Source organism: Pongo abelii, chromosome 12 (assembly GCF_028885655.2).
Source record: "Pongo abelii isolate AG06213 chromosome 12, NHGRI_mPonAbe1-v2.0_pri, whole genome shotgun sequence".
NCBI classification, from domain to species: domain Eukaryota; kingdom Metazoa; phylum Chordata; class Mammalia; order Primates; family Hominidae; genus Pongo; species Pongo abelii.
The window spans coordinates 114,510,777-114,523,334 of record NC_071997.2 but is presented as its reverse complement, the minus strand read 5'-3'; the positions used below and the strand labels follow the sequence as shown (position 1 = coordinate 114,523,334).

The following is a 12,558-nucleotide window of genomic DNA, read 5'->3' as shown; positions in this document are numbered from 1 at the left end:
TATAATATATAATAGATGTATAATATACAATATAAAATGTATAGTATACTATATAGTATCCTAATATAATGTATATGTGTATATATACACATATATACATGTATATATGTATACTAATATATACTAATATATATAAATATAATGTATATATGCATATACGCACACATAATATATTTGATATATAATGGATATATATTATATAATAATTGATATATTTGTGTGTTTATATGTACACATGTAATATATACACACACACACACTTCAGTGTGTCAAAAGTAAAAAACTAAGCAGAGACTTCTGGCAAACACAGAGATTTTGAGACAAATATTCAAAGAGGAGAAAATATATATAACCAAGATATCTGTTAACAACGAGAAATTATTTCAATACTGATACTGTTAACCTAGAAAGAATAATAGAAAAACTGAAGAGTGTATTCGACTACCACAGAGAAATTGTAGTGTTAAACAGGCAAATGTAGCTAAATCCAGAGAAGAGAAAAATATATATTTCCTGGGTCCTGATCTTTCTGCAATAGAATTTCTTGCTTAAATGTACATCCTTTCCATTTCAAATAAAATTGTCATGGTATTTATTGATGAATTCGAATAGAAACACTTGGTGATTATAATAGTATCCTATTCCTGAGCATATCAGAATCAAAAGGGCCAGAGAAGGCATGCATTCATCCTCCCTCTTTAGATGTAACCCGCCCTCCACCCCCAACACATCCAGCATGTGGAATACATGTGATTATGCAGAAGCACCTCTCTCCCTCTACTGATAGTTTCCTCCCTGGATGTCGAATTTACTCATTCAATCAACAGTGAGTTCCTAAAAAGGGAAAAATAAGAACGTGTCTCTGTCCCGGAGTCTATCACAGTCCAGTGAGATGAAAGAAACAGAAACAGCTTATTAGTACACCAGGCAATAAGCCTATAGCAGGAAAAACTAGAAAATTCCAGATGAAATCAGAGGAGAGAGTGATGGACTCTGAAGTATTTTGAGAAGATTGGACTAAAGAGTTGACATCTGAAATCAGTTTTGATACATTACAGGTATCTTATTAAATTCTCCTATTTTGCCTTCTCCATCTCTCACTCTCTTTTTCTTTTGCTCTGTAACAAGTGGTAAAATTATGTAGCCCTTTTAAAATGCTTCCTAGTCATAATTTTATTTTTAATCTTTTTGTATCTGCTTTGCTTATGTTCTTATCAATAATCTTATTAATAAATTTTGCCAAAACTATCATATCTAGATGACCCTGTGAAGCATGAATTGAACTAATGTGCCCCCAAGAGGCATAGCACAGGTTTACAGTAAGGTTATAGGACTCAGTGAAAATAACTATTTTTGTAATAATAATAATAGATATTCAACAGTGTACCAGGCTGCTGTGGAGAGTAGTAAGTTCTTTATCTTCATAACAATTTGAGTAATGCTATACTTCTATTAATGTGGGATCATGTTATATTGACTTTAGGTTAATATAGCTACAAAGTCGTGGGTTGGGTCTCTGAGAAAATCTTTACATATATTTACTTAATCATCTTGACCTTTTTTATTCTCTCTTTGGACATAATTCTACAAGTCATGACTTTGATGATAATATTTCAGGACCAATGACAGTGATTTTCATCCATGGTAACATGGATGTCGATTTGGTACTAAATAGCAGCAACAACAAAAAGATTATCTGCAGAGATATTATATAATATGTCCAATTGATCAGTCTAAGTTTCAGAGTTCAGAAGGAGAAAGACTAATGTATATTAAGCAACCCACTGTACTATCTCATTCCATCCTCCCCCCAAAATATGTGGTAAATATTTTGTTCATACATATATGATATATGTGTGTATATATACAAGTGAACATACAGATAATACTTTTACAAGCTGTCTATTATATGTTTACGAGTGAGGAAGTGAAGGCTTAAAATAACTTTTTCATGGTCACATTATTAGTATTCAGTCCCACTTATGATTTCAAATCTCATTGCCTTTCTACTCATAGAAGATAAAATAAACAAAAAAAAAAAAGAGGAAAGGTTGTATCTGTATAGGCAAAAATAATCATGCAATTTAACCAAATTGAAAAAGGAGAAATGTGCACTTTTGTAGAGAATGGAGGAAAGACATTACTGAGAAAGTAACTTATTACCAGCTATATTTGGTTGTTTAAAAACACTTTGCCTTGTAATAAAAATTATATTTATACGTACATTGAATCTTTTTTTTCTTTTTTTGAAGACAGGGTTTTACTCTGTCACCCAGGCTGGAGTGCAGTGGAATGATCATTGCCCACTGCAGTCTGAAACTCTGGGGCTAAAGTGATCCTTCTGCCTCAGCTTCCCAAGTAGCCGGGAGTACAGGTGCACACCATCACATTCAGCTAATTTTTTCAAAATATTTTGGAAAGATGGGGTCTTTTTATGTTGCCCAGGCTGATCTCAAACTCCTGGCCTTAAGCCATCTTCCCACATTGGCCTCCCAAAGTTCTGGGATTACAGGCTTGAGTCACCATGCCCAGCCTACACATTGAAACATTGAATCTTTATTTTCTAAAAATGAGCCTGACCCAGTTTAGGTTACCTCCTGAGGTCAAAAAGTTATGAGCCAGGACAAGTGGAAGTCTGTCTGCTTCTGTCAATGTGTAATCAGCCTGCAGAAATTTCTGGAATGCTGGTTGGTGGCTGAGATGCCTTTGGTGTTACTCAAGGAGTGTCTTGTCTGTAAGACTACTTTTCTAAAGGAAAGGGAAAATAATTCAACCTAAACTTTCTGAATTCACAAAGGTTAACTGAGGACAGTGTTGTTGTGGAATGAATGAAAAATGAGTACAATAGTAAAATAATATAAAGGGAACTAACTCTAGGGTAAGTCCATCAAAATAATTACGCATAAAAGCTCATGAAACAAATACAGGCTTTGTAGGAATAAACGCTGTTAGAACGCCTGAACAATACCTTTGAAATAGTTGCATAATCGTTGTAAGGAAATTAGGCGATGGCTTATGCATATTTCATGAAGCCTGTACGTCGCCCTGTCTAGGCATGTGCACACACTTAGGAATGAACAGCAGCCAAAGCACTCACTTTTGCATTTAATAGCAGTGTAAATCTGACCTGCAAATGTATCCCACACTTTCTCAATATGCTTTTCCCTAATTTTTTTTTTCCTGTAGAAAATTCTACTCATCCTTTAAAGCCTCAGACATAGCCTTGTTGGTAGCTGGCAATACATGGATTACTGATTTAAATAAAAAAAGATTGAATTTTGCATGTTTCTAGTACTATTGATAAACACCTTTTGGATTATCCAATTTTATGAACTACAACAGGTCTTTTCTGTTGTAAAAGAACAACTCTTCTGAATGTAAAAAAAAAAAAAAAAAAAAAAAGCTGCAGAGCCATCTGTTAAAGGTATACTGAACATGAACTCTATGTGAAGTAGTGGAAAGAACACTAGCCTGGTAGTTAGGAGATATTGGTCCTTATCCTAACTCATCATTGATTCCGTGTGCAACTTTTAATAGACATCTTTCCTGTTGTTTCTGTTTGTACCACTTAGTCAGGAAAGATACCTTGTTAAAAGTTGCACAGAGAGTGCAGCTTAACTTACAGAGTAAGTTGCTTACTATACAGCACATTTAGCTTCTTGCCTTTTCAGCTAGACTGTGGTCAACAGGCATCGTTGTGCATCTTTTATGTCCAATAACACTCAGCAGTTCGAGGTACCTAGAAGATACTAAGATATTTCACTTTAATTGATTTAAATTAATTGGATTTTATCGTTCTGTGTGGACTAGAAACAACCATCCTTGCTCTGCATACTGCACACTTTGTTCTGTGGCAAATCATTGCATGTGAGGTTATGTTAGGGGAAAAAACACATAAGGCATTATATAAACAGACAGGTCGGGGCCAGCATCTTCATCTCAAGAGAAGCAGATCTGACTTATATGGCCTAACATGTGAATTCAGTAAAGGGAAATAAATCCTTTGTAGGTTGAATAACAGCAACCAAAATACCAGCTCTAGAATCTGAATGTTGAAACCTCACAATGCTGCAGCATTTTTTTCTGCAGGAATATTGCATCTGAGCTTCTCATCTATTTTTCCGCCTTCATGTATGGGTGTCTCTGACTGATTCATAAATATGGAAAGTCGTTGTCCTTATTTAGAATCAGGACCATATCATCTTTCCCTGTTATACAATGCTGTCTCACAGGGGCACAACACTTTCACCCACAGTGTAGCTGGAGCTTCACAAAAATGGTGATTCAAGTAAGGAGATTCTCCACATTTTTGGAAGACAAACTCAATAAAATGAATTGATTTGCCAATATCAAAAGGCTGCTTAGTATCAGAACCAAGATAAAAATAAAGGATGCTCAATTCCCAGACCTCGTCATGGTTCTTTCCCACCATAGTACCTTGGGCTTGAAAGGAAAAACTGTTTCATGTGACATAGATCCTTGAGATCAATTACAGCCCATCTCCAGTGTCCATGTTTGACTTCACATTAGTGACCTATGACTGTTTAGTTACATTCTCAGTCTCCTGAGTTTCAGTTTGATGTCTTGGTTTACTTCCAGAAAAACACACAAGATAGATGATAAGCCATTAGGGAATTATGTTCTTACAACTCTAACAGCAGCTGTTCAACATGAGGTTATACCATCTCTCAGCAGGGACATTGGCATATGATTACCACTCTAAAGACTTCCAAGGATCTTTTTTCTCAGGACCATCCTTACATTGGAATATTTGGCATTCTGTATCTTCTAGAAACGTAGATACATAAAATTTTTGTGAGGTTGGGATCTTTAAGAAAGCTATGTTTATAGTATCTTCCTAGAGAGGGCTCCAGCCATTGTAGTCTCTATTCTGACAGCTCATCTTTTCGTATTTTCAAAAATCCCCAAATTATTATGCTAGTATCAGCCATTAAATTTCTTTCCTGTCCATCCTCATAAAATAACAGATGTGATTAAGTAAATATTTTGGATTCTTTAACATTAGCTGATTCATTTTCAGACCAAGTGAAGCTTTATCCAGATGTTCATGACTTTTATCTAGAATGGATGGCAAGTACATTTATCAAGACATTCACTGTCTTCTAACCACCAGCTCTTGCATATAACCATGTCATGAATAAAAGCTTTAAAAATCAAGTTATTGCCCATCTAGAAATATGCAAAATATTTTGTTTGCATACATTGATTATAGACTCTGGTTAATGTTTGATCTAGACTGAACGTGTGATATCTTGCATATCACTAGTTTTCCAGAATCTTAGAAATATATATTTTTATTTCTAAATATACTTATTCAGAAACATACATTTCAAGAATGTATAAAATAAAACAATCTGCTTTGTAGCAGCCTGGGTTGCATCACTTCTGCGATAATCTATGTAATAAATTTATTAAGGCAAGACTATTATTTTTCTTACTCCTTCCTATTTCTTAGTAGTGTTATGTGCACAAAATGGATTCTGATGATTTTAACAATTAAATATGTAACACTAATATGTGCAAGCAAGTATTCTAGGTTCCTCATGAGAAAGTATCAGTGCTATATAATTTATTTACTTGTATAGATAATTCAGTATGTAGATATAATTATGACCAATGTTTATAATGTGTTGTGTGCTTCAGTTACTGTCATTTTACTTTAACCAACTACAAAATCCTAAAAAGTATGAGTCAGAAGCTGAGTGCTAATTGGTATTCTAGGTTTTTAGAATGGCATAAGAGTAGAATAAATGTCGTTGCCTACTTTGAAGATACTTGTAACCTGTATAGGGTGAAAAACCAAGAACAGGTCAATGCCCTTTGGAGCTCCAGGCCTTACCTTGGGAGGAATATTAAGCACAGGGGATTTCATCTTTTAGGCCTCCATGACATTGTTCCCGGCACAGAAAAGTCTCTTTATCATTGGCTGATAGACAGGGAAGGCTGAGGGACAGAACAGTCCCGTTCAAAAGCAGGGTCAGCTAAGAGGGAGGCCAACAATATGGCCTGGAGTTTTTGGCCACCAGCCTCCATCGATCCTTCTAGAAGGCCAAGACTATTGGCTATATTAAACTGATCTAAAACAAGCCCTATGATCCCAATTACATGTCCATGAAACATGAAACTATAATATGATACAATATATATTTTCTATACCATATAGCTTTTTGTCAGGAACTTTCACACTAGTGTTTCCTTTTCTAAGTATTAGGGTTCCTTCCATGTCCAAGCCAGCCTCCCTATGCTCAGGCCTGGGAAGCCTCTCCTTCATTTCCATTGACTGCTCCAACTTCCTCTCTTCCCTATGAGAGGTTTTATACCTAAGATGAGCCTACAGAGTGAGATGTGATCCTCTACATATGTTCTTTCTTGCTACCCTACATTATAAGCTTTGTGGGAGAACATATGGTAAAGAAATATAAACATGCAAAAGTGTGCTCCCAAGTTCTTACCAAGGACTTACCAAGTTCTTTTGGTCTCTTTCTCCAGCCTGACTCCTTCTAAGAAGTTAATGTTTGTTTTGATTCTCTTTAGGGTGGTATTGACTGCTCTCTTCCCCAAACCCTTGAGCCTCTTTCATCCTAATTTTGAGGAGCTTATGTGAATTATTTATGCCTTATTGTCCTTTTATATAAGCCTGAAGTTGACGTACAGAAAGAACAATGTCTATGAACCTAATTTTATGAAGGATAAAATCATAGGAGATGGACCTGGTTACTGAAAGGAAACAAAGCTATTTGTCTGAATATCATTTACAGAAAGTATACTGGGTGCCAGAAACTGGCTTGGTGATAGCTGGATGAATAGGACAAGGCCTTTGCTCTCTAAAAATTTTAGATTTTTGGGAAATAAGTGAAAAGTAAATTACGTGTTGGAAATAAGAAATTGAAGCATTTTGGCCTGGAGAGTAGAAGCCTGGGAGCAGAGGAGGGAAGGGAAGCATGGTAGCTGTCTTCAAATAATGGCTGAATAGTCTTAGACAAAGGGGCTAGGAATGGTGATTAATAGGAGCAGATAATTTTGATACTGCTTAATGTACTGAAGACCTTTCTAATAATCAGAGCTGCTTGACTTTGAAATTAGCTCCAGTGCAATGTGATGAGCTTCATCTCTGCAGAAGAGCTGATCTCTCATTGAGACATTATGGGAATCTCAAGGGTGTTAGTGGGGCCCCAAGATGCTATTAATCTACTTAGGCTGTGTTTTGTATAACTTTCTGGCCTGGGCTCTCAGAAATACAGGGACTGAGTGGGAAACTCTTGAGCCTCAAAGCTAATTTCTCACTTATGATTTCTATCCCAGTTTATTCACCTCTATGTCAGCCTTTCTAAAGTAGCACTTCTATTAAGCATTGTAAAAACATTTCCAGAAAGGAATTTTCTTCTTAAATCTATTTTTCTAGCCTCCCTTTGGTGAAAAACCTTGTTTCTTTTGGTTCTTTAATATTCAGCCTTTGTTTTGACTCAGTGTATTTTGCAATGTTCTAATCATTATTTCTTTATTACTGTTAAATTACCCCCAATCCCCAGACTTTGCTAGATAAAAGATTGATAAATATTTTTATCAGAATGCTATAGTCTCTAAACTTCAGTGACTTTGTAAAGTTTCATCAGAAGTGAGGCTTTTGAGTTTTTAGTAAATATAAATACTCATTCTCACTGCTGCTTAGAATTTCACTGATTACACTTTGGAACTGCATAATTGTGTAATTAATCTTGAGAGTGTCAGAATGCGTATTTTTAAAAGCAATTTCCTTAGGGAAATAATACATATCTCATTATTTTTTACTGTAATTGATATTCATGGGCTCTTAGTTTATAGGTATAAAACCTGACAGACATGGCCAATATCAATACCATATATTATTAAAATGGATTAATTTTTCAAACACATCTTCCATTCAATTTCTCATTAAACAAGGCATTGTAAATTCTGCTGTCAAGGGATACAAATAACATGATTATGCAATACTTGCATTATTCAAATTTTTCTTGGCTAGGATGGTTATCTGCCATAAACACTGCATTCATTCTTCATGGAAGAGAATTTTAGGACGCAGTTGTCAAACCTAATGAAGAACCAGCTGAAGCTCAAATCTTGAATATTCTCATTGCTTTCACAAGTAAAGAGCATGTGATCATTTATTTACGAATTGCATCCAGGCAGAAACCTAAAAAAAGAGTAAAATTTACTTTACCTGTAGTTTCTGGAAAAAAAAAAAAAGTATGCCTCATTCAAGGACCACCATTTCTAACACAAATATGAACAAATGGATGGATGAATAAATGGATCATGATGGTTAAAGGAAGAGTGATACATACCAGCATTGACATGGGTAAACTGAAGTAAAAACACATATGTCTGTCAATAAGGGTATCTTACACTGTGCATTCACTCACAATCACATGGACACTGGTTTGCCATCTACACATACGATGCTGCCCTGTGTGAAGGCTTTCAATTTCTCAGTAATAAAAAGTTTAGTGGAAATCTTGAAGCATTAGGCCTAGATGAATGCCAGGCATTGGGTTATATGAAGTTGAGTAAGACAGGGTTTTGCTGGTGAAGATCTCATCATGTCATTGGACAGGCACATAACTGAGCACAATAATTTGAACATGATGTTTTTGCAAGTGCCAGCAAAATGCTATGTGCATCCAAAGAAGACATCATCTCACACTGCAGGGGGTTAGAGGCTAGTAGGGAAAGCTTCTCAGAGGAGGAGAGATCTGAGTATTGGCTCGAAGGATAGCGAGGGCTGTGCCTGTGGGAGGAAGGAAAAGAACTCAGAACTGAGAGACCAGCAGGTACAGAGGTAGAAGGTAGGACTGGGCCTGGCATTGGCAAGAATCACTATTAAGCTCCTCAGGGATGGAACAAAGGGTTGGTGGCAGTTGTAGGCCTACCCTGGCCCTATTCTGTGGGTAGTGGAGTGGGTCTGGAGGTTATGATACAGGGAGAAACCTAATCATACTGCTTTCTGGAAGGCCACTCTGAAGACAAGGTGGAGGGCAGATTGGAAGATAGCAGGGCTAGAGTGAAGAATTGTTTTTAGTACAGTGCCAGGAAAATGAAAAGAGAAAGTTTGATTTGAAAGAAATATACAAGATTGAATTCAACAGGATATTGTAACTGATAGATTCAAGGCACAGAATGAGAGGAGTGGAGGATTAATTTTGAGCCCTAGGTAGATTATTAGGCCATTAATGCAAATCAGAAATTGAAGAGTGGTAGAGACATATTAGATGATGAGTTCAGTTTAGGGTATGCTGCATTTGAATTGCTTATGGCATTCAGGCACACATATAAGATTTGCGATATCTAGGAAGCAGGGTTTTTTTTTTAACTTTAATTTTTGGAGCATATTTAGGTTCATAGCAAAAATGAGCTGCAAGTACAGAGAGTTCTCATCTATCCCCTGTACCCTCCTGATATGGTTTGGCTGTGTCCCCATACAAATCTCATCTTGAATTTTCACATGTTATGGGAGGGACCCGGTGGGAGGTAATTGAATCATGAGGGCAAGTCTTTCCTCTGCTGTTCTCATAACAGTGAATAAGTCTCACAGGATCTGATGGTTTTAAAAAGAGGAGTTTTCCTGCACAAGCTCATTCTCTCTTTGCCTGCCACCATCCACACAAGATGGGACTTGCTCCATCTTGCTTTCTCCCATGAATGTGAAGCTTCCTCAGGCACTTGGAACTGTGAGTCCAATTAAGCCTCTTTCTTTTGTAAATTGCCCAGTCTCCGGTATGTCTTTATCAGCAGCATGAAAACGGATTAATATACCTCCTTCTCACACATACAGCCTCCCCAACTACCAACATCCCCCACAGTTGATGGAACTACATTGACACATCATTGTCATCCAAAGTCCATAGTTTACATTATGCTTCACTCTTGGTGTTATACATCCTATGGGTTTCAACAAAGGTATAATGACATGCATCCACCATCATAGTATCATACTGAATCACTTCACAGCATAAGTAGTCCTCTGTGCTCTATGCATCCCTTTCTACCCCCTAATCTCTGGCAACCACTAATCTTTTTATTGTCACAAGTTTTGCCTTCTCCAGAATGTTACAGAATCAGAATCATACAGTATGTAGCCTTTTCAAGTTGGCTTCCTTTCCTTAATAATATGCATTTTAAGTCCCTCCAGGTCTTCATGGCTTGATAGCTCATTTTATTTAGGGCTGGATAATGTTTCATTGTCTGGATGTGCTACAGTTTATTTATCTGTTCATCTACTGAAAGACATATTGGTTGCTTCCAAGTCTTGAAAATTGTGAATAAAACTGCTGTCAACACCTGTGTGCAGTTTTTCTATGGATTTGTTTTCAACTCATTTGGATAAATACCAAGAAGCACAATTGCTTCATTATATGGTTGAAATGTGGTTAGTATTGTAAGAAACTGCCAAAGTGCTATATCATTTTGCATTCCCAATAGCAATAAATGAGAGTTCCTGTTGCTTCACATTCTCACCAGCATTTGATGTCAGCATTCTAAATATAGGCCATTCTAATTGGTGTGCTGTTGTATCTCATTGTTGCTTTAATTTATAATTATATGATGTGGAACATGTTTTCATATTCCTATTTTCCATCTATATCTTTATTGGTAAAGCATCTGTCACATCCTTAACCTATTTTCATTTTTTAATCAGGTTTTTTGGTTTTCATTATTAAGTTTTAAGAGTTGTTCGTATATTTTGGATAACAGTCCATTATCAGATAAGTATTTTGCAAATATTTTCTCCCAATCTGTGGCTTGTTTTTTTCATTGTCTTGAGAAAGCAGTTTTTTATATTTGTAAAATGGGGAAAATAATTATAATTACCCACTGTGACTTATTTAAACTTTTAATTTTGAAATAATTTTAGATTTACAGAAGAGTTGTAAAGATAGGACAGAGTTCCTATACACTCTACTCAGCTTCATTTAATGTTACCATCTTATAAAACAAAGGTGCATTCATAAAATCGAATAAATTAACGGTAGCATAACAATATTAACTAAATTATAAACCTTATTCAATGTCATTAGTATTTATTTGATGTCATTAGTATTTCCACTAATGTCCTATTTCTCTTCCAGGATCCATTCAAGACTAACATGTTGCATTTAGTTATTATGTCTCCACAGTCTACCCCAGTTTGACTATTTCTTAGCCTTGTTTTTCATGACCTTATTACTTTTGAAGGGTGCTAGTTTAGTATTTTGTAGAATGCTTCTCAATTGTGTTTGTCTGTTGCTCACTTTTTATTTACTGGGGTTTATAGCTTTTGGAAAGAATACCACAGTGGTAAGGTACACTTCTCATCACATCATTTCAAAGGATACATGATATCAACATGAGTTATCACTGGAAATGGCAACTTTTCTTAGTTAAGGTGGTATCTACCAGATTTCTCAGTAACTGTAACTATAGTAACTGTAAAGTTACTATTTTTCCACTATTTTTCCCTTTCTGTACTCTATTCATTAGGTACAAGTCACTAAGTCCTGCTCCCACAAAGGAAAGGAAATTAGCTCTACTCATCATAATTTTTTGAGTCTCCAAAAAGAAAGGATCAGTACAGCTATTCATAACAACAATAGTAATAATAATTCTGCTTTTTTTCTATGAAAATCTAACAGAAATTATTAGTCACTAAGAAGGAACCATAAAGAAGAAACATCATGAAGAGTTCAGCAACTCAGCTCAAGATATACTTTTCTTTCAGTTACTTGAAGCTTCCCAGAGAAAAACATCCCTTAGTATTTGGTGGTATTGTACAGACTGACCATCAATTAGGGCATGATATAGATTGAATATTTGTCCCCACTCATATCTCATGTTGAATTGTAATCCCCAGTACTGGAGCTGGGGCCTGGCGGGAGGTGTTTGGATCACATGGGCAGATCCCTCATGGGTTGATGCTGTAGTCCCAATAGTGAGTTCTTGTGAGATCTGGTCATTTAAAAGTTTGTGGCAACTCCTGCCCTGACTCTCTCTGTCTTGCTCCTGCTCTGCCATGTGAGACATCTGCACCTTCTTCACCTTCCACCATGATTGGAAGCTTCCTGAGGCCTCCCAGGAGCAGACGCCACTATGCTTCCTGTACAGCCTACAGAACTGTGAGGCAATTAAACTTCTTTTCTTATAAATTACCCAGGCTCAAATATTTCTTTAGAGCAGTGCAAGAATGGCCAAATATAAGGGACATTCTACAAAACAATGATTCTATATTCAGCAAGAAAACTCAATCCAAAGCTAGCCATTTGGGCTGCGCCAATTTTATTTCAAAATCACCAGAGGTTGAAATGTTGGCCAAGGGACTAATCTGAATTACATACCTGAAGCAGCACCTTAGCTGAGAGATGTGAAAACTCAATAATAAACAAATGGCAAACAAAACCAACTCTCTGGAGGAGGCTGCTTAGATTAACTGAATTCTGATCTGAATGTTTATTCATTTCTACAACAGTACTATATGTTCATAGAACAAATATGTATAAGCCATGGCACGTGTTTAGACCAAGAATTGGG

The 12,558-nt window shown here is 36.2% G+C and overlaps 1 long non-coding RNA gene across 1 annotated transcript in view; it reads left to right on the top strand.

Moving 5' to 3' along the window:
- Positions 1 to 763: 763 nt before the first annotated feature.
- Positions 764 to 12,558, top strand: part of LOC129057597 (uncharacterized) — a 106,420-nt gene continuing 94,625 nt past the window's right edge. Inside the window, exon 1 of the long non-coding RNA XR_008522236.2 lies at positions 764 to 1,058. This is a non-coding gene — a long non-coding RNA (uncharacterized LOC129057597). The remainder of the gene's footprint in view (positions 1,059 to 12,558) is intronic.